General features: G+C 42.8%; 1 pseudogene; it reads left to right on the forward strand.

The window, feature by feature from the left end:
• Positions 1-21,447: 21,447 nt before the first annotated feature.
• LOC142451559 (mortality factor 4-like protein 1 pseudogene) lies at positions 21,448-23,389 on the forward strand (annotated as a pseudogene).
• The last annotated feature ends 364 nt before the right edge of the window (positions 23,390-23,753 follow it).

Genomic DNA, 23,753 nt, shown 5'->3' on the forward strand with positions numbered 1-23,753 from the left:
TAGCACATGATTGGTTCCCCTAAGATTATTTCCAACAAAAACTTGTTGAGTAGTTTGGTTTTGTGGGTTTCATGTTCATGTCACTTTTCTGACATGAACAGTTATTTTAATCTCCAGCAAAGACGAATTGAATGGGAAGAGTTTAGTATGCTTACTCCCCAACACGGAAACTACTTTTCCTTACTCTCTAAAGGCATCGTTACATTTTCTTATATATAATGGAATTTTCCTTAATGATAATGACTCTGCTTTTTAGCAAACAAATTGCTATGACAGTCGAGTTATTTTCCCTTGGGAGACTGTTTGAAATTGGAGGATTAATAAGCTTCGCAGAATCTAGCTCTTGGTTGGGGTTGTTTGGCTCTAGCGGGGCACTTTTTTGTTTGTTGCTTTTCTCTGTGAGCAATTTAGATTGATTATTGTCTAACATGTCGTGTATATTCTAGGTTGGAAATTGGAAAATTAAACCTATTACAATAATAAGCCTAGATCTAAATCTGGTTTTAAAAGTTCTCAGAGTTCTGATACAAAATCAGCTTATATTCTGTACTTGTTTATAATAAAGTGTTCTAATTTCAAAAAAACAAATGGATAAATTATCAAGGGCTCATGAAGGAGCGATGGTGGGGGAGGGAGAGGAAAAATGAGGAGCTGATACCAAGGGCTCAAGAAGAAAAAAAATGTTTTGAAAATGATGATGGCAACACACGCACAAATGTGCTTGACACAATGGATGGATGGATGGATTGTGATAAGAGTTGTACGAGCTCACAATAAAATGATTTTTTTAATTGAAAAAGAGCTATAATCCAGGGAACAAAAAAATTATAATATGGTTGTTGGATTGATTAATCTTTGGCTGAGGTCCCAAAAAGGGTGGGTGAGGGGTGGGAACAGGTTTCTATTGAGTAATTGAGTACAGGAGCTTTCATTGGTTGATGTCAAGAATTAATTACAGAGGTTTTCAATCATAATCATATATCTTTTAGGTAGGACCATAAGACATTACTGGTTGATCTTTAAGCAACGTTTACCAGATGTCTCAGGAATTTTCAATAACTATTTTGACACAAGGATCTCATTTTCTAGAAACAGCTGGCTAAAACAAAGTTGTCTTGGGCACTTTAGGTAAGACCAGTTCCAAGACTCTTTCAAAACAACTATTTTTATTACATCCTTGTCAAGGAGAAATATTCTTAGGCCTGCTTTACGCAAAAGACTGTCTACATTCCCTCCCTGGGAGTATATTTCTATCGCAGCCTGCTGCATTGATTCAGTTGAATGCAGCTAAGCAACCATGAAGTCCTAAGCAGGTAAGAAGTCTCCTCCTGCTTTCTAAGGTCCTGCCATCATTGCTTCTGATCATCAGAATCCAATTGGAAACTATTACACAAAATAATGCCCCCCCTCCCCATACACATGAAAATGCTTTTGACCTTGGGAACCTATGAAAATGTTACTTTATATGGCAAAAGGGACTTTGCATAAGTGTTTAACTAAAGAATCTTAAGGTGAGACTACCCTGATGAGCCTTATGTAATCATGTGGTTTTTAGGTGCTGTTGACTTTATGTCACTCAGAGTGATCCTGTGTTACAACGTTAAACTGCTCAATGGGTTTTCTGTTATTGTTAGATGCAATTGAGTCATTTCAATTCATCTTGATCCTATGTGCAACAGAATGAAACATGGTCCAGATTTGTGCCAGTGTTTTGTTTTGTTTTGTTTTCTGACCCTCTGGTAATCATGATGTTCTTTTCTTGAGACTGAACTCTTCTGATGGCATGGCCAAAGTACATGAGATGAACATTGCTACCCCGTTTCTAAGGAGCATCTGACTGTACTTCTCTCAAGACAGATTTGTTTGTTCTTCTAGCAGTCCATGATACTTTCAATATTCTTGGCAAGCACCATTCATTCAAATGCATCAATTCTTCTGCAGTCTTCCTTGTTCATTGGCAAACTCTCACATGTTTGTTGTTGTTGTTGTTATGTGCAATTGAGTTGGTTCCAAGTTGGATCATTGACCCTATGAACAACAGAACAAAACACTGCAGAAGCCTGTGCCATCCTCACAATTGTTCCCATGTTGCAACTACTGTGTCAATCCCTCTCACTGAGGGCCTTCCTCTTTTTCACTGCTTGCCGCCCCCTCACTTTACCAAACATGATGCTCTTCTCCAGACACAGGTTTGTCCTGACAACATGTCAAAAGTATGTAAAATAAAATCTCGCCATCTTTGCCTCTAAAGAGCACTGTGGCCTTATTTCATCCAAGACAGGGCTGGTTTCTCCTTTCAGCAGTCCATGGTAATTTCAAGATACTCTTATAGCATCATAATTCAAATACAGATTCTTTTCCAGTCTTTCTTATTCAATGTTCAACTTCCACAAACATATGAGGCAATGAAAATATCACGGCTAATGCCAGGCACACCTTAGTCCTCAATGTCGTGGGCTGCAGATTTACCTACTGCAATACATCTTTTGATCTCTTAACTACTGCTTCCATGAGCATTGATTATGGGCCAATCAACATGAAATCCTTGACAACGTCAACCTTTTCTCCATTTATCATGATGTTCCCTATTGGTCTAGTTGTGAGGGTTTTGTTCTTTTTGACACTGACATCCACACTGCAGGCTACAATTCTTGATCTTCATCAGCAAGTGTGTCAAGTCCTCTTCACTTTCAGCAAGCAAGGTTGTGTCAGCTGCGTATTTCAGGTTGTTAATAAGCCTTCCCCTAATCCTGATGCTGCATTGTTCTTCATATAATCCAAATTCTCTGATTATTTGCTCGGCATACATGTTGAATAAGTATAGTGAGAGAATACACCACTTACACATACAATTTCTCATTTTAAACCATTCAGTAGTCCCTTGTTCTATTTGCACATCTGCCTCTTGATCCACGTACAAGTTCTGCATGAGCACAACGAAGTGTTCTGGAATTCCCATTCTACTCAAGGTGATCCATAGTTGTTTTTTTTATGATCCACAGAGTCCAATGCCTTGGAAGTCAATAAAATGCAAATAAATATCTTTCTGGTATTCCCTACTTTCAGCCAAGATCCATATGAGATGATCAACGATATCCTTTAATCCACGTCCTCTTCTGAATCCGGCCAGGACCCAGTGGAACAGATGCCCTTTTGTTCCCTGTCAGACCCCATCAAGGTATTGATCTTGGATACATCAATGTCATAGACCTTCTTGATAGCCTTGATCTGGCAGCTCCTGTCGATGTACTGATACAACCATTGCTGGATGATCTTTAGCAATATTTTACTTGAATGCAATACCAATGATATTGTTCTATAATTTGAGCATTCTTTTGGGTCATCTTTCTTTGGAATGAATCACAAATCAGGATATCTTCCAGTCAGTTGGCCAAGTAGATGCTGTCCAAATTTCCTGGCATAGACAAATGTCAGGTCTATCAGCTTGTTGAAACATTTTAATTGGTATTCCATCAATTCCTGGAGACGTGTTTTTGGCTACTGCTTTCACTGCAGCTTAAACTTCTCCCTTTAGCACCATTGGTTCTTGCTCACATGCTACCTCCTTAAGTGGCTGAATATTGACTAGTTCTTTTTGGTACAGTGTCTCCATGTATTTTTTTCCATCTTCTATTGATTCTTCTTGCATCATTCAATATTTTTCCCATAGAATCTTTCAAGATTGCAACTCAAGGATTGAATTTTTTCTTGAGTGCTTTCAGTTTCAGATATACTGTGTTCTTCTCTTTGGACTATAGTGATTATAGAGATTTATTAGGGACATCAACAAGTCAGGTTGAGAAAGCATTATAAGGATCCAGTTCTTGTGTTGGGACACTTCTTATCAGCCTGCCAGCCGTGACAACTGTCTCTGCTCTTCAGCCTCTCATGCACACTTTGGGTTTTTAAGTCTTTGCACATTTCACTATAATATTTGGCTCTGTCTTCTCAAACTGCCCTTGGAAATTTTCTATTCAGCTCTTTTTTTCTATTCAGCTCTTTGTCTTCATTCTTTATTCCATTTGTTTTTGCTGCTCTACAACTAATAACAAGTTTCAGAGTCACTTCTGACATCCACTTTGACTTTTCCTTTCCTTCCTGGTTTTTAAAATGGCCTTTTGCTTTCATCATGAATGATGGTTGTGATGTCTTCTCACAGCTCATTAATTCTCTGTCACGAGTGTTCAATGCATCAAATCTGTTCTTGAGATTTTCTTGACATTCAGGTAAGATAGACTGAGGGTTTTATTTGGGTTCTTGTGGACTTGAATTGTCTTCAGCTTTATCCTTAACTTACATATGAGCAATTAATAGTCTGTTCCTGGTTTTAGCTGTTGATATTGAGCTTCTCCATCATCTCTTCCTACAGTTGTAGTTAATTTGAATTCTGTGTATTCCATCTGGATAAGTGTTGAAGGCCATTAAGACTCAGCCTTGAAATGGCTGAAAAGTCTCATGACCTATGTGTCAGTGTTTGCTGATTTCTTCTGTGACTTTACGCTTTGAACAGACTGTCAAGGACAAGAAAGTATGCAAGGTCTGGGAAAAACAGGTGGTTTAATTTTCTCAAGGATGTCTGGCTTGGCAGAAGATAGAGTTGCTATGTGTATCAAATGTGCTTGCTTAAGAATGAGATAATTAACCCTGGGTTGTTTCTGCGTGAATATAAGGAGTGTGTAGAATAAACTCGGAGCTTCAGTCCATCAGACTGTTGCCTTCCCAATACTTTCTGTCTCTCTTTTTTCCCCCTAATCCTCACTCCCCCTTTCAGGACTGTTCGACTCATCTGCTGGCTCCGACAGATATGTCCATATGAATCTTTAAGTTGTCTTTTGTGTTGTTGAAAAAGTATTTGCTATAAACAAGTTGTTGGTCTTGCAAAATTGTATCATGGGATTTCCAACTTCATTTCTTTTCTTTACTAATGTACTGAAAACATTTATATTTAGCATTAGCCAGCTGGACTCAGTTTAGATGACTCTGATTTTGTTGCAACATCTAAATTATCATAGTCAGGGCCCCTGTCAAACATATGCCTTCTTATTGTCAGGCCTCATCAAGGCCTTGACCTTGGCTGCATCAATGTCATAGAGCTGTTCCAGCTGGTTTGATGTGGTACTCGTTGGCCTTGACATCCACAGTGAACATAAGCATGATGTTATCTTCAGTCTTTTTTATGGTTGACTCAGTGGTCAGGGGAAACTTGATGACGGCATAATGGTCGAGCTTGTTTATCCTAGGCGTGCTCTTCTGAGAGTATTGGGCTGTCTTCTTAGCCTCAGGGTCTTAGGTTGTTGCAAGATGGGTGACATTCAGATTTGTGTGTGTGTGTGTGTGTGTGTGTGTGTGTGTGTGTGTGTGTGTAGCTTTGGAAGCCTTTCAGCACCACCTTCTTGGCCTTTAACACCTTTGCTTTGGCATCAGTTTGGGGTGGGGCAGGGGCTTCCTTCTTTGCCTTCCATGACATCTTCATAAAAAGCTCCAGCTTCATTTCTATCACCCAGTCCATATTTTCCAACTACTGTTCCTTTCTCTTTGTTTCCACCTTTTGCATCCCAATTGCCAATAATTATCAATGCATCATGATTGCATGTTTGATCAATTTCAGACTGAAGTCGTTGGTGTAATTGTTCAATTTCTTCATCCCTAGAGTTTGTGGTTGGTACATAATAGTTGTGTTGATTGGCTTTTCTTGAAGGCAGATAGATATAATCCTATCCCAGACAGCACTGTACTTCATGGTGGATTTTGCAGACCTCCTTTGTGACGACGACTGCATGCCATCCCTCTTGATTGTGTTAGTCCCGGCAGAGTAAACACTGCAAGTCTCTGATTTAAAACGGCCATGCTAGCTCACTAATGCCCATGGTATCAGTCTTAATGCATTCAATTTTGACCAATTACAAATTTCCTAGATTCATACTTCACACATCCCAACTTCTGATCGTCAGCAGAATTTTGCAGCTGTTTCTCCTTACTTTGAGTCATGCCTCATCAGCAAATGAAAGTGCTGATCCCACAGGCTCCACTCCCACAGGCTTTATCTGACTCACTTCATGATGGCTTCATCTGCAAAATCAGTGCCTCCTCAGTCACAATCTGAGTGCCCACCAACCAGAGGGGCCAATCCTCCAGCACGATCTCGGACAATGTTCTGCTTCCATTCATTAGGCTTTCAGTTTCTGACAGTGTTTCCAAGCTATGTCTGAGGTTTTCAGCAGCTCCTTCCCCTACGTGTGGAGTGGAGTCCTTTTTTGTCTGTTCTGAGTCTGGAGGCTCTGCTGAAGCCTGTTCACTGTGGGTGGCCCTGCTGGCATTTAAAAGCCCAGTGACATGGCTTACAGCGTCACAGCAACACCCAAGCCACCACAGGATGCCAAACTGACAGTCAATTGGTGGTTCACATGCATATGCAGCGAATGTAAATACCATGGCTTGAGCCAGGGTCACCCTTGTCCTCAATGTGACATCTTTGTAACAGTTTAAAGAGGGCTTGTATAGCAGATTTGTGCAGTACAATACATCCTTTGATTTCTTGGCTGCTGTTTCTGTGATCATTGATTGTGGATCCAAGTAAAATGAAATCCTTGCCAATTTCAATTTTTTCTTCGTTTATTATGACGTTGTCTGTTGGTTCAGTTGGGAGGAACTTGGTTGTCATTATGTTGCCCTACAGTCTATCCTGAAAGATGGAGTATTTGCTCTTCAGCAGCAAGGCCCTCAAGTCTTCCTCACTTTCAGCAAGCAAGGTTGTGTTATTTACACATCACTATTAATAAACCTTTCTCCAATCAGATGCCAACTTCTTCGTATAGTCCAGCTTCTCAGATGTGGGTTTTCTTTTCTTTGAAACTTATTTTTATAAATAATTTTATTGGGAACTCTTACAGGTCTTATAACAAGAGATTTAGGTTTTCTAGGTCATAATATTTATGGAAGCAGATTGCTAGATCTTTCTCCCATGGAGTCACTGGGTTCCTTTAGCTTAAGCCAGTCACTTAACTATTGCTCCACTAGAGCTACTTACTGTATGTAATTATAAAGGCCCTTAAGATGAGAGGAGGAGGCAGGATAATCAGAGATTTGAAGATACTACACTAGTAGTTTTGAAGGTGGAGGAAGCAGCTGTTAGCCAAGGAATGCAGGTGGCCTCTGTTGTTATGTGCTGCCTAGTTGATAGAGGAGAACTATCTGGCAGGGCTTTTTTCCAAGTTTTATTGACACACAATTTACATATGACACAGTGAATAGTTCAATCGTTCAATCTTATCAAGGGAACTGTACAATTAGCACCTCATCTAGCTTAAACCATCCCTACTCCCACCTCCACCCCCAACCCACCCCTGAGGTTTGTCTAGGCAATAATCTTTATGGAAGCAGATTACCAGGTCTTTCCCTCCTGGAACTGCAGGGTAAATTTGTACTGCCGTTTTTTTCAGTTAGCAGACAAGTCCTTAACCGTTGAATCTCCAGGGCTCTTTAGGTGGTGAGATGTAGTCAATTAACAAGGCTGTTGTAGCAATGATCCCTTATATGATGTTTTATAAATTTTGGTCTCTGTCTGTGGCTATAATCTCACTTGGGTAGAAGTTGTCCCCTATGCTAGTGGACAGGATTAAGTCTCTGCCTCAGTAGAGGGCATGAACCGAGTCATCATTCTTTGTTTCCGTGGAGTTATGGTCAGGTGGAAGATAAAAGCCACACCTTCAAAGAAGAACGAGCCATCTCAGAAGCAGGAACACAGAAATCCTAAGACCATCAGAATAAGTGTCACCAGTGGAGGATGTACAAGACCTCTATCTGAAGCGTTGAGGACTGAGGCCAGAGGTACAGAGGCTGCGGCACAGAGGCCGTGGGACAGAGCAAAGGTGTCAGGCCAAGATCAGAGCCTGGGGCAAAAGGACCATGAGAAAGAAGAGGGGAGCTCTGCCTAGACTGTCAAACTGCAAGGTGGAGCAACAGGCAAGCTTTCTGGCCCACAAAGGTAGAAGGCCAGGGACCTGTGGCTAGAGAGAGATTTGACTGGTAGCTAAGAGAGGTGTTGCTGTGGGTCAATGAATATATCCTGATGTTTTCTGATCCCGGCTTGTAGTTCTCTAATAATCTCCCATCATTGTGAGTATTGTCTGCGAGTGCTGTGTGGCCATTGCAACAAATTCTCAAACCCAGCAAAGAAGTACAGTGGAAGGAAAGTGGTTTTCAGAATAGGTAAAGAAAATGGAGGGTGGAGGCATGTTTGCCCTTTGCCTCTTGGCAACAGGGCAGCCAGAGGAGGTGAGCTATGTCCCCTCTATGCCTGAGTCACAGGTGGCTTCTAAAAGCTGGAAAAGTGAAAGAAGTGGACTGTTAGGGTCTCGTCCAGCGAGACCCTCACACGGTGACCCGGAGGGGCAACGAACCTGGATGGGAAAAAGAAACAGAGACATGGGGCAAGACAAGTGCTGATTAAGCCCGTTTATTTTGCCAAAACTCTGGGTATATATTCACAACAGAGAAGGAAGTGGGAGGCACATAGTCCAATGAAGCACACTGTGTAACAACCGCACACTGTACAACAACCAATCAGCCACATGTTCCCAATAAGGTACAAAGGGTGTGCAACAGTACTCAAAGACATCGTGGTGACGTACGGGTGAACTTATCACTATGTTCCTAATATGGTATATCTGCAGTTCAAGGGGTGCTCAGTACTTTGACTAAAGGCAACAAGGTCAGTTATCGGAACTGCCCATGCTACTGAGCACATAGCTTGGAATGTGGGGGCGATGTTGGGCAGGAAACAAAGCCTTGCTGTTAGAAAGCGGCCAAGTTTCTGCTACGTGTCTGAGGCCAGGGTCTTAATGGCTATCGGCTCCCAAAAGTGGACTAGCTTTTAGTGTCTCTAGAAAGAACACAACTTTGCTGACATCTTCATTTTGGTTTGGTGAGACCCATTTAAACATCTAATCTCTAGAGCTGTAAGGTAATAAATTTGTGTTGTCCTAAGCCACTATATAGACAGATACAGCAGTTCATTGCAGCAGCAACAGAAATCCTGGACAAGGACAAGGACTACAATAGAAACCCTAGACCAGGACAAGACATCCTATTAGTTCATAATCCAAACCCAAGGACAAAGAGCAGGGTTGAAAAAGCAAGAGAGTAGACTCATGGGGAAAATAAAAACTAACAACACGGCTTCCCTGTTTTATTCCTCCTTATATATTCTAGCTTTAGCGCCAATTGAATACTTGTGTTTTCACGTCACACCATCCTTGAGATGATGTCCATCCAGACATAATTGCTACTGAAACAAAAACAGCTACTCTTTCTTCCACCTAAGGAAAAAAAGCCCAAACTTGATGCTGTTTTAACTTATGGCAACTTCATGCGTTACAGAGTAAAAAGCTCCATCAGGTCTGTTTGACTGCATCGGCATTAATTGCCAAGTCTCCTGTGCTAGTGCTGAGTGAGTAGAATAGCCAAACCGTAGGTTATGAGGCAACCACAGAGAGCCTGCCAGCAGTGCCCTGACAGGGAGCTTCCAGGGGTCAGGCCAGATTCAGAAGAGGACCTGACAATGGACCTCATAGGTGATACCAGATGGATGTTGGCTGAAAGCAGAGAATACCAGAAAGATGCGCTTTGTGTTTTATTGACTATGTGTGGGTCATACAAAACTAAGAATAGGCTTGAGAAGAATGGGAACTTCAAAACACTTCATTGTACTCCGGTAGCGTCAGGATTGTATGCTAACTTGATAAAAGAAGGAGGGGAGTCTAGCCGTCAATCAGGTTACAGCTTGACTGATCCCTCCTTGTGGGCATGGCCTTCTCATGAGGATTCTGGGAACTTCTTCTTCTCTAGAGGTAGGACACACTCTCTCGGTTACACATTCTGTGGACAAGCCATGTGGAACTACCTGATGGCAGCCAGAGCCCTGGAGATGATTCTGCCACCGCTGGATCCACAAGACTTTCCACCCACAGGCCTGTGATCTTGCTGCACTCAGCATCATAGCACGTGTTGCATGAGTCTGAAGAGGAATTTATAGACTGGTATCAGACATATAGGCTAATGTTAGATTTATGGACTTGATCTGGACTGGGTTGGGATGTTTTCTTAATCTACAATTCCTATTTGATATAAAACTCTCATTTATACACATATGAGTGCCTCTGAATTTGTCTCTCTAGTCTACCCAGACTAGCACATACTCATTTGAAACCTGTACATGGATCAAGAGGCAATTGTGCAAATAGCACAAAGGAAAACGGCTTATTTTACAATCAGCAATGGTGTGTGTCACCACTGTATCCTCTCGTCATACTTATTCAATCTGTATACTGAGCAAATCATCAGAGAAGCTGCATTATCTGAAGAAGAATGCAGCATCAGGATTAGAGGGAAACTTATTAACACCTGAGATATTCAGTCAGATACAACCTTGCTTGCCGAAAGTGAGGAGGATCTGAAATACTTGTTGATGGAGACCAAGGATTGCAGCCTTCAATAATGATTGCAACTTCATATAAAGAAAACAAAAATCTTGATAACTGGACCAATCGGTAACATCATGGTAAATGGAGAAAAGATTGAAATTGTCAAGAATTTCATTTTGCTTGGATCCACAATCAATGCTCATGGAAGGAGCAGGTAAGAGATCAAGTGACATTGCATTTCTGCACATGACCTCTGTGGTAGTTACATAATCTGGTGTCAATTTGAGAATTAAGAGTGAAGGAGTGGAGTCTAGCCTGTCAATCAGGATATAGCCAATGATGCCTCTATGTGGGCATGGCCTTCTCCTGAGGATTCTGGGAACTCCTGTATTTCCTCCTTGCAGGTGGGAGACACATTTCCTCTGCTTACACCCTGAGAGACTCTCTACTGACAAGACACATGGATCTACGCTGATGGCAGTAAGAGCTCTGGACCTGGAGAAGCCACATGGAGACTCCTGCCAGTGCTGAGATGGTTACACTGCCACTGGATCCACAAGACTTCCCACCCACTGGTCTATGATTTTCCTGTATTCAGCATCATTGAATGTGTTTTGTGAATCTGAAGAGGACTTTATAGATTAGTATTGGACATATGGGATAGTATTGGACTTATGGAATGGGCTGGGATGTTTTCTCAATATTCAATTGCTTTTATATATAAAGCTTTCTCTCATACACATATGAGTATTTATGAATTTGTTTCTCTAGTGTTGAAAAGCAGGGAGGTTGCTTTAAGGACTAAGGTGTGCCTGGCCCAACCCATGGTACTTTCAAATACCTCATGCATGAGAAAGTTAAACATTGAATAAGGAGATCAAAGAAGAATCAGCGCATTTGAATTATGGTGCTGGTGAAGAGTACTGAAGGGACTGCGGAGTACTAGAAGAACAAAGACATCTGTCTTGGAAGAGCCAGAAAGCTCCTTAGAAGAAAGGACGGTGAGACTTTGTCTCACACACGTTGGACTTGTTACCAAGAGCGACTAGTATCTAGAAAACCACTTGGTGCCTGGTACAGTGGAGGGCAGCAAAGAGAGAAAGCACCTCAATGAGATGGATCGACACAGTAGCGGCAAAGATGAGCTCGAATGACTGTCATATAGATGGTTTAGGACCAGTGTGTCCCTCTGTTTTACATAAGGTCATATGAGTGGGAATGGATTCAATAGCACCTAACAACAACAAACAGTTAATACCACTTTAACCAAAAATGTAGTTACTGGGGAAAATGGAGAGTTAATAAAGATGAGTACAAAAATGAAAAAAAAATGCAGTTACTATAATCTCCACTTCCAGATTTCATTACAAATCTAAATAAAAAATCATAGCATCTTTTTTCTACTACTCATTCCATAGTGAGTTTCAGTGTCTCACATCGTCAGAATCTTTTATCTGTTGGGATGACGCAAACTTTATTCCCATAAAACCTGAATTCTCCATGGTCTTATCTTTATCAAGTTACCATGGTTTTCCATAGCAAATTATTACAGGTTATGGAAATTCTTAAAGGTAGCCCAGTGAGTCTCATAGTCTGGATGTGGTCTTCCTTGCTCCCAAAGTATACCAAACCAATTTTCCTTGGGTAGTCAGGGTCAATCACTCTGATCAGTAAAATAGCCAATATCTCTCTACCTATTTGTTCAGGGGCCAACATGGCAAGAGAAAGTAACAGACCCTAATCTGTTCTTTCCCATAGCATTCTTGGGTAAGCATTGGTCTATAAGGTTGCCAATTCAAATCCATCAGCCACACCTCAGGAGAAGCATGAGACTATCTGCTTCCATAAGGATATCCAGCCTAGGAAACCCATAAGGATCAAAGTGAATTGGGATGGACTTGATGGCAGTGGGTTTGATTCTGGAACTGTGTTCATCCCTTCTATGCTAGGGTCTCTCAATGTACTCAGTCTAAGAATGCTAGTGTTCAAGTGTAATAATGGCAGTCCCTTGTACTTTTGCCCTACGGCTCTCAGGTGTATGCATCATAGCTATCGACTAGATAGTTCTTAATGATCACAACGAGTGGGATTATCAAAGCAGACTCACCTGAATTTTAGATCTTATCGTAACCAAATTTCATCAATATAAGATAAGGACTGAAAGGTTCCATTCCTCCTGGAGGGCCCTGAATCTATCACACACACCTTAATTTTTCATTTCTCACACCACGGGATGCATTCTGGTTCTCCAGGGACATGTGCGCACTAGGCAGTATGTTTTCAGAGAGAGAAATGTCTGCATGACTAATGTTCCATTTCCTCCAATCCATACATTCCATATTTATTTATAATAAGAGATCAGGAAAAAAGACAAGATACAGCTGTCTTAAAAGTCATCTTTAGATAGCATATTCCTTGTCCATTTCCACTAGTAAATACCTTCTGCAAGGTTATAATGAGGCTGGTCATTATCAATCATTCTGCATAGGAAGGCAATGAGCCCCTGGCCTGCTGTTTACTCTTTCCTTCTCAGCACTATTTAAAAGCTATGAATCTGAGGATTGTTTTGCTCCCTAGAAGATGGTATTCCAATCTCACAGGTTGTCCCTTCACAGCAGGTGCCTCCAGCTGCTTCTGGGTGATGAGATACTATCTTATAGTAGGTTAAGACAGTGAATTTTATAAGCATGAATCCACTGCTACAACTATTTTGCTCTACAATGAATTTCTGGTTGGATTTTTGTGGTGAAGTGGAATTGCTTAATATGACTTTTCTACCCATGTCTTTGTAATTCCCAGCAAATGATTGGGCACAACTATGTAAATAAAGTATATGGGACACTAAGAGAGGGAACTAGTGGGCTTAAGAATTAGGCATCTTAGAGGCAGGATGAGAGAATTCCTGGGACCATCAAGGAAGAACCACCAGTGTAGCACGTTGAAGATCCCTGCGTGACATGGCAGAGGTAGCAGAGACCATGCCACTCCAAGATCAGAGGATGCATCAAGGAGGCCATGACAGAGGAGAGGAGCAGTGCTGAGACTGAGTCTGTGGGACAGAGCAGCGGGCGGCCTTCCTAGCCCGTGGAAGTAGAGGCCAAGGGACCATGTCATTGCGAGACTGAGGACCAGAGAGAGGCTTGGCTCCTGGCTAGAAGAGGTCCTGCATAGGACAAAAGGCTGTATCCCTGTTATTTTATGATCCTGCCTGTGGCAACCTATTAGCTTCCATCAACTCCCACAATCGTGAGTATTGCCTTTGAGTTCTGTGTGGCCTCCGCAACAGATGATCAAACCCCAGAGGAGTGGCCTGCAGTGGGAGGAAAGGTTGGCATCAGAATAAGGGCGGAATAAAACAGGAAAAGGAAGGATGGAGTGCTGCGGGTTGGAGGAAATGAAGACCACTCCAATTCCCAATTTAAATTATTTGAATCTTTGAGTCTTTATTTGTATCAGGCTCGCCCAGACTGCAGAGGGGAGGTTCAAAGGATCTATCCACTCTACTGCTGAGCCCCTCGTCTCGGGCCACGCGTTTTAAAACATATTGTTCAGGGAGGGTGGGATACAGAAAGCAGAAGAAAAGGCAAGTTGGAATTCATCTATCATTATGTAATCAGTATCGACAGAAGTAAAAACAAAAAAAGTATATTAGGTAAAGTTTCAGGGGCCTTGTTTTACGATTCTATTTCTGGATTTTGTCTTCAGCTTGACCCCTTGGTGAGGGGAAGTAAACATGCCTGTCTCTGGGAGAAAGACTCACTGCTTCCCTAGATGAGGAGAGAGGGGTAGTTTAAAGAAGAATTGTCCTAAAGGCACTTACAGACCGGCATTCCACTGTGATGCTGAAAAAGATTATTTCAGGTGAGCAAGCCTGGTCAGAGTGGGAAGAGGGCCTTTAGGAGTGAGGAGGCGTTTGTGACATTTTCTCTTAGCCTTTAGGTCAATTCAAGAAATGGGGTGACACAAGCTTGTCTATTTCATGGAGTATAGAGGCATGACTGATCTTTGCCTTGTGACAATAGGCCTTGGGCTGGTGTGGGAATGGACTCTCCTTTCCTGTAGAACCCGTGGAGGTCAGATGGCTCCTACACCATTTCCTGTTTTGTATGTAGGTACCATGGCAATGGATAAGGCATTCTGAAAGTTCACTGAAAGTAATGCTGACAAGAGTATTTTCTATACTTGAAATATGCAAAGGGGTACCTAAGAAAAACTAGATTTCCCCCCCAAAAGCTATGTATTTAAATTTTTGTACAAAATATTATCACCTTCAAAGTACTTGCCATTACATTGAATACATTTGTCAAATTTTTTGTCTGTACTTTTATTGGGGGCTCTTACAGTTCTTATCACAATCCATCCATCCATCCATTGTGTCAACACATTTGCACATATGCCACCATCATCATTTTCAAAGCATTCTCTTCCCACTTGAGGCCCTAATATCAGCTCCCTGTTTCTTCTCCCATCCTCCCCTGCTCACCCTCCCTCATGAACCCTTGATAAGTTATATATTATTATGTCCATATTTTACATCGTCCTCTGTCATCCCTAACCCACTTTTCCGTTATTTGTCCTCCTGGGAGGGGGTTCTAGATTGATCCTTGTGATTGGTTCCCCCTTTCTCCCCCCACCCTCCCCTAATCCTCCTGGTGTCTGCTCTCATTGTTGGCCCTGAGGGGTTTGTCCATCCTGGATTCCCTGTGTTTCAGGCTCTTGTCTGTAGCAGTGTGCATGCTCTGGTCTAATCTGATTTGTAAGGTAGAATTGTGACCCCTCTGTGATGGGATGTTTCATACACTTGTCAAATTTGTGACTCCATTATTGGAAACATTCTTCAAACTCATCTGTTTGGATGGCTGACAGCACTTCCCCCATTTTTTCTCCACCTCTTCTAGATCGTCAAAGCACCGTCCTTTCATAGCCCTCTATTCACAGAAATGAAACAAAAAGAAATCGCCAAGTGTGAGGTCAGGTGAGTAAGGTGCATGAGGCAAGAGAGGCATGCTGTTCTTGGCCCAACACGGGTGCACTGAGATGGCTGCGTGAACAGGCGCATTGTCAAGGTTGCAAAACCAGTCTCCCACCTGCCACAAATCAGGCCTTTGTCTCACACTGTTACACTATCTTTTTCAGAACCTCTAAGTAGAAAGCTTGATTAACAGTCTGACCTGTTAGGAAGTTGACGAATGTCCAGAAAGAGGTTTTTCATCAATTAACATTTCTTTCACCTTTTTGAAACACGAAAACCACTCACACAGGTAAGTTTTCCCCACAGTGCTGTCCTCATAAGCTGTGTTCGACCTCCCAGCAGTTTCGGCAGCATTTTTCCATAGTAGGAAACAAAATGTCACAGTTCCCCTGCTTTTCTCTTAAATCAGCCACCAAAAAAGCAAGGTTTGAGCAAAACTGCTTTCACGAAAAAATGTACTGTGACCAGAGAGAACCTTCCCAGGTGACGCCACACAGAGTAAGTTGCTCGACGCTCGGCTAACAGAAAAAATGTTCACTATGAAAGCTCTGCCCAGCAGATCATTTTTGTTTGTTTTGGTACCCCCTCATATGTCAAACATATTGAAATATATTTCTATACTTGAAATATATGTACACAAGTCACTCTATTTCTGTGGTGGAAAGAATTCAATGCAATCAAAGCTGGATGATTCCCCATTAAATGGTGCCATGTAGGGGTTCCCCACTGTGCAATGGTGGTCGCCAGATCATTCTGATGAGGGGAAGACCATGTTGTTGGAACCTTGTATAGTTCTTAGTTTGTCTCCATGGGCGCCTTTACATGGGACAATATAATATTGGGTGACTGGGGAAAGAGGTTTACTGAAATCCAGAGATTATGCTATTTTGTCTACTTGATCATTGAGAACTTCCTCTACAGTATGTGTCTTCTGGGACATATAGTCTGGGATACTATTATTGTCACACACTCGCTCCATTAGGAAAGCTCACCCTCATATCTCCGACTTAATCAGTCTGTTCTCATCACTGACCCAAAACAAAACAAACTCACTGTCATTGAGTTGGTGCTGACTCATAGCAACCGTATAAAGGCAGGGTAGAACTGCCCCTTTGAGTTTCTGAGACTGTAACTATTTGTGGGAGTAGAAAGCCCAGTTTTTCTTACAAGGAGCGCCTGGTGGTTTCAAGCTGCCAACCTGTGGATTGCAGCCCAATGTGTGCCCAGGATGGCTGGTGACCAGAAAATGAACAATGTGGAGGTGCTTAGACAAGTTACCGTGAGTGTGCCACGCTTAGGCAAATTCAAGTAATCCCAGGCAGGGGCCGCTTGCCCTGAGAAAGAATGTGGTTAAAAGCAGATGAACTAAGGTGCATAAAAAGGTGCTTGCACAAGGGCCTTGTCTGAGCGCATCCTTCTTATATCAGGAAAAATCTTGCTCAGGCAAGTCCTCACTGACTTACCAAACAATAGTCAATCTGAAGAGCTTACTGTAACTAGCCAATCAGAATAGTTTCACTATTAGTTCCTGATATTTTAATATTTCAGCCCTGCCTGGTCTCTAACCTCTGACTGGGGGAGTATTGTGTTGAAGCCTCTGGCCTGTGTTTCTCAGTTTGTGTTTGCCTTAGTTTCTAAACAGAGTGCACATTTTTCTGCTGGTCGATACTGTTAGCCACTATCCACGAGTCGGTGAATACATGCCATGTCTTTTTCTATATAAAGGGTACAGCCCAATAGAAGGAGGCTTCAAGATGTTCATGAACTAAGGGAATTACAAGATAATGGAATTTTCCCACAAACATTTTGAAGCCCCCTTGTATATTCGATTAGGGTTCTGTCCTCTGGAAGGCCTTTCCTTGACCTCTCTCAGAACTCGCCCAAGAGGATCTGTAATGCAGATACATTCATTTCTGGCTGATGGCAGCATATTATGCAGTTCCTTCATGAGCCAGTCCTGCAGTTTTGGCTTCTGTGCCTGGAGAATGAATTCCATGTGAAATCTTAAATGTGGGTTGGTGAGAATACTGTAAAACGGTATCAATATATACAGTTACTGATAGGGGGCACTTGAAGAGTCAGCCTGCTATTATTTCATGAGGGAAATATAACATAGTATAGAAGAATCATACTTAGAAGAATTATATCGTCCGTTAAGATATAGCTTAATGAAAAGGCCCCCATAGCAATGGCTCTAAAGTTGAGCCCCTCTGACTCGCCTCATAGAGAACGCTGTGATTGTGTCCAGGCAGGAATTTTCAAGGACACTCGCTAAGTCAAAGACTAAGTTCTCATCTTCTGGGTGTTACGAATCGTTCCCAGGATCCTCCCCCAGCTCCCCACAATTAAGAGTCAGCCCCAGCCTGTCTCCTAGAGATTCAGAGCCTGTCTCTGGACATGCAAATCTCCATACTATGTAGTCTTTGTTAAAACAAAGTTTGTTTTTCCAGTTTGTGTCTGTCATTCCAAGAACTCTGTCTGTCTGTCTGTCAGAAAAGGAAAACAAACAAACACTTTCACTCTGCCTGTGAGGACAAAGAAAACGAGGAAGACCTTCCATGCACGACCTGCACAGCTACGAAGAAAACACCTGAAGGTGGGGGTAGGGGTGGCAAGAAAGAGAAACAGACAAGATGGGACTGGGACGTCTGACCCGAGTTCTGCCTCCAACACCTTTATTGCAAAGCTTGTGTACAATCTGTGTGAGGAACTTGGCAGGCAAAGCACTGCTTTGTACCTTTCCCCCCAAATACTTCATGGTCCGTCAGCACATTCTAATAACCACTTTGTTTGTCCGGGCCCTCACTTCTGGGCACTCTGTCATTTTGGCAGCTGGCTGCTCCTCAACCAAGACCTACATTGAAAAAAAGACCCTGGCCACCTACCTTTTCTATGCTTCTGAAAATAAAACAGTCTTTTGAAATCACCTGGTTCCTGTAATTTGGCAAATGGTGACCACGCAATACAAGCCTTCAATATTACCTATAACTTCACCTGGGTGGGTGGACGGAGGGACTGACTCACCTGCTTGTGCAGTTTAATTGTGCTGCTTGAATCTGCTTGTGTTCTGTCCTCGATAGAGGTGCCCTCATCTGAGAAAATGGCAGGTGGCTACAACTGACCTCCTCTGGCTTCAGAATCCAAGCCCATACCAGCCCATGGCCAGTGGGCTCCACCCTCCGTGCTTATTTATCCTACTATGAGACCAAGGCACCCTCCTTCTCTAATCTGACAATCCATTGCAATTGCTACACAAAACTCACAGATAGTACTCCTGATTGTTGGGGTTTATCAGGGAAGTTAACATGATACCACAGACTAAGATCATAAAGCAGTAAGGATACAATCTTTGGTCCACAGCAGAACCTCTTCTCAGCTAGCAGCCAAGTTTCTCTCTGGTCCTTAACCTCCCAGACACAGGGTCCTCTGGCCTTTGCCATACTCCAGGGGTCAGGAAGCTGGCTCTCTGCCTTATGAGTTCAGTGCTCCTCTGCCGGGTGTTGTGCCTGCTCTGTATTGTAGCCTCAGAGGGGCTTGGCCTCTGTTGCCTGTGCTGCTACCACCCCTTTAGGCAGGGATCTCCCTCAGGCTCCACTGGGGACTTTTCCTTCTGGATCACTACAATCACTACAGGTGTGTTAGTCCAGGTATACTAGAAAAACAAATTTATAGACACTCATATTTGTATAGGAAAGAGCTTTATATAGAGTAATTGTTCATTAAGAAAACATCCCAGTCCAGTCCAGATCAAGTCCCCAAGTCCAATATTAGCCCATATGTCCAATACAAGTCCACAAATTCCTCTGTAGACTTACACAGCCATGCAATGATGCTGAGTGCAGGAAGACCACAGGCCAGTGGGTGGGAATTCTTGTGGATCCAGTGGCGGTGTAAGCATCTCAGCACTGGCAGGGGTTGTCTCCACATGGCTCCTACAGCTCCCAGGGTTCTGAATGCATCAGCGTAGTTCTATGTGCTTGTTGTCAGGAATGTCTCGCAGGGAGTGAGTGTGTGTTCTGCATCCAGCGAGCTATTTATCTTCTGAGCGCCTCCAAATGAGGTCATCAAGCTGTGACCTGACTGTCAGGCTAAACTCCATGCCTTCACTCTTAAGTCTCAAATTGACAACAGATTATATAACTAACACAACGGATTGCCTTTTTCTCTGCTTCTGAGATGACTCTGTTAGACTCAGAAGAATGGCAAAAACAGACCAGGCCCTTCATTTGCACACTTGCATCCAGTCACAAGATAGGAGTTAAAAATGAATGATAGAGCCAAACCAAGTGATTTGATTTTTCTGCTCCATCCAATGCTCTAATGTAATCAGTCATATGACACATGATTGGCAGTTTAGGCGAACTAAATAAGATTCAACAGAATTACTTTTCAAATGGAACACATTAATCAGATGAAGATGATATGATCTTCTTCCAAAAGTCTGGGGGTCTGTCTCTGCTTTGCTCTTTCTATGGAGGCTTCTTAGGGGCTGCAGGAAGTTTCTTGGGTTCCCTTAAACACTTCCAACACCATTGGGACGTTTGTCTTAAGTGCCACAAATTAGGGTAGCATGTATCAACTCTTTGACTAGCAATAGAGGTTCTTTTTATTCTAGGTTCCATACAGGACTAGAAGCCTTATGGACAAATGAGAAGGAGCAACTTTATCACATAGAGCATAGGTTGTTCTCAGCATGAAAGCAACATATAGCACATTCTCTCATTTTTAAAGGTTTTAGGAATCAAATAGTGTCCTCTAAAAAGATTTGTTGAAGCCCTAACCCCTTTGGCCATTTATTGAAGTCCACCATGTATGAGACCTTGTATGGGGCTATGTTAAGCTGGGTTTTCTAGAGAAACGGAACCAGTGACACTCGCGTATATATGAGAAAAAATGCTGTAGCGAGGAAGTGACATAGCCCAGTCCAACCGCAGCCCTTAAATCAGAGGCCCTCCAGACTCACACAGCTGCCGGCCAATGAAGCATTGGAAGCTGGGAGATGACAGGCTGGAGAGGGCAGAGGACCTTGGATCCAAGGTCAACAGGAACACAGGAGGGTGCTGACAGCTCCTAGGGTTGGCAGACCACATGATTTCCTGGCCCCAGAAGCAAGATACAGAATCTCATCAAGCCAGAAGGTGATGAGAGGCAAGAGAGACCACTTTTCCACAGTGTCTCTAAATAAGAAGGCCACACCACCCAGGGGGCATTATCAGAATGTGATCTTATGGATAGGCTGTATTCCACCCATATCTTCTTGCAGGTGTGGCCAAACTGGCACACAACCTAAAGATTGCAAGACATTTTCCTGTGAAGACAGCATCTGTTTAGTTCCTAATCCTGCATGAGTGATGCTTTATAAAACAGAAGGACAGACAGACGGGAACCATACACCAAAAAGCAGCAAAGAAATGCCAAGAGTTCCCAGAAGTCTAGTGAAGTTATAGGAAAGGCATGGAATCCTCTCTTATAGTCCTTGGATGGAATCAACATGGTATCTACTCTGATTTGGATTTCTAGTATGTTGAACTGGGAGTCATATATGTCTGTTCCTTTAAACCAACCTGCTTTGTGGCATTTTGTGGCTGCAGCCCTAGGACACTAAGACTGGACACCCTGTGACCTCGAACTTTCACTTCGAGTAACATTCCCTACATTCCTAGATAAGAACCACTTTGTAAAGATAGCCATACAAAGCTACTCCATGAAGCATGGTTTGTAAGGTGAAAAACCTGGAAACAAGCCAGATAGGAATTGATCAGTGGCTCATACAATGGGGCACCACCCAGCAACGAAAGGAATGAGTTATATTTACAAAAGTATTGACATAGAAAGATCACTGAAATATTAAGTGAAAAAAGCAAGGTAAATAACAGCGTGTAGTGTTTTATGAGGGTTTTTTGGTGAATATGTGCATCTAGACATGATTTTTATAGCTGAGATTGAGAGGACCGCTCCTGGAAATAGGAACTCCATGGTGGAGGTGGGTGAGTAGAGAGTAGGGGGGATCACCGGGGACAGTGGGGGAAGGAAGAGGCAGCGAATCACTTATAAATGGCGCCAAAACAGAGGCCTGAATTCCAGGAGGGTGAGCGAGTACTGTGTTTTCCCGGGCCTCTTCTTAATGAAGCACAGTATGTACAGGTTGTTGCAATAAAGGACAAATAAGTGACACACTTTCTACATTACCATGATTGCAATAAAAACTGGGATGAATGGGTTCCAGAAAGCAGGGTGCTCAAACACTTGGACACCAATTTTCAGAAACAGAGAGAACTTTAAAAAGCAATATGCAGAGGGGACCTGAGAGGGGATGCTCCAGGACAGGAGACAGCTGCTCTGCAACAGAAGCATGTTGAAGTGTCAACAAAAAAGAATAAACAGATACGGCCTGCCAGCAGAGGTGGTGCAGCTGCCGCCAAGGAAAAGAGCCTGAGTGGATTCAACCGTTGACAGTGAGGAAACATTCATGAGCAGAATTGGAGTCGAGGTTCCTGAAGAACTGAAACCATGGCTTGTTGATGATTGGGACTTAATCACCAGGCTAAACAACACTGTTATCTTCCCGCCAAGAAGCATGTGGACTCCATTCTAGAGGAAAGTGCAAATGAGAAGCAATCTGGAGGAATCACAGAGAGAGCATCAGGAAGATGCTGCTACTGAAGGTGGGGCAGGGATAAAAGAGTACTTCACTGTCATCTTGGGCACTCGGCTGCACTACCAATGAGAGCGAGCTCGGGATGCAGAAATGCTCATGGCTCACCCTGCTGTGCCCACGTCCCGCTGTCCAGAGCACCGCATCCACTGAGATGACTCACGCAACTGGAGCAGTGCTGGCCCACCCACCTCTGGAGGAGAATCCTGCTCTGTTACTGAGCTGTCTTCGTGATTCCCTAAAGAACCTGGCAAAGAATTCTGCGTGTGTTTAGGGCCACCGATTACAAAGTGGCTCCTCCTGAGTATCAGCGAAGGCTGTGTCAGACTGCTGACACTCACTTATATTTGTGTGTTAGTCCAGGTAGACTAGAGAAACAAATTCATAAACGCTCATATGTGTATAAGAAAGAGCTTTATATATAAGAGCAATTGAATATTGAGAAAACATCCAAGCCAAGTCCTGATTAAGTCCATAAGTCCAATATTAGCCCATATGTCTGATACCAATCTATAAAGTCCTCTTCAGACTCATGAAACACATGCAATGATGCCGAATGCAGGAAGATCACAGGCCAGTGGGTGGGAAGTCTTATGGATCCAGTGGCAGTGTAAGCATCTTGGTGCTGGCAAGGGTCTCCACGTGTTCCTCCAGCTCAGGGCACTAGCTGCCATCAGCCTCTCTCCATGTGGCTTATCAATAAGGATGTACCACAGGGATTGAGCAGATTGAGAGTGTGTCTCCCAATTCCAAGGAAGAATACCAGAGTTCCCAGAATTTTCAGGAGAAGGCCAGGCCCAGAGGCTTCATTGGCTATGACCTGATTGTCAGACTAAACTCAACCCCTTCACCCTGAATCCTCAAATAGACACCACATTATATAACTACCACAATTCGGGTCTCTGAAAAACACTTTTTTTTATAGTCCTGCTCTTGTACAAATGATTTACTTTGAAAATGTTAGCATACAACAAAATTGATGTATGTTTTGTTTTCTGTGGGATTCTAAACAGAGAAAATAGCAGGGGTTATATGGACCCTACATCAGACATACTTGTAAATTGAGAACTTAAGCAGGAAAATACACCGTGTCTGAGGAAGCAGAAGACAGCTGTACCAAGAGTGGTGCACTGCGGGTTGGCAGACAAACAAGGTCTTGCTACATCAACGCCCTAAATGCTTTATTATTCCAGCAATTATAGGACAGTCTTCTGTTATATTTTGCTTATGTTTGTTCATATTAGGGTGTATCTCAGAGGTCAGTTGTCATTGGGGGCCACCTTCTTGAAGTTGTGTTATTTGTTTCTCTGTTTTTTAGTGAATGGAACCCAGGGACGCTGAGCCTATAGGGAAAGCAAATAGAACAAGGGTTTCAGGTGGGTGGGGGGTGGGGGCAGGGAGGACAGAGAGGTGGGGGAGATAAAAGGGTGATAATGTCAAGGAATCCAGGAAGGAAAAGTATGTTTGGAGACTGATTATGGAAACAAATGTACAATTCTGTTTGACATGATTGAACTATGGAATAATATGACTTAGGTATTAATTCCCATGTTTCTGCAAATTAAAAGAAAGAAGGAAAAAGAGCATAGGTCCAGGAATGGGTCTGGGGTTTGCACTAAATCCTAACTTCAACTTGAGAACCACTATTTCTTACATCATGGCCCTGCTTGATACTTGTCCTCAGGAAGGAAACACAGAAGATAGG

This window comes from Tenrec ecaudatus, chromosome 6 (assembly GCF_050624435.1).
Source record: "Tenrec ecaudatus isolate mTenEca1 chromosome 6, mTenEca1.hap1, whole genome shotgun sequence".
NCBI classification, from domain to species: domain Eukaryota; kingdom Metazoa; phylum Chordata; class Mammalia; order Afrosoricida; family Tenrecidae; genus Tenrec; species Tenrec ecaudatus.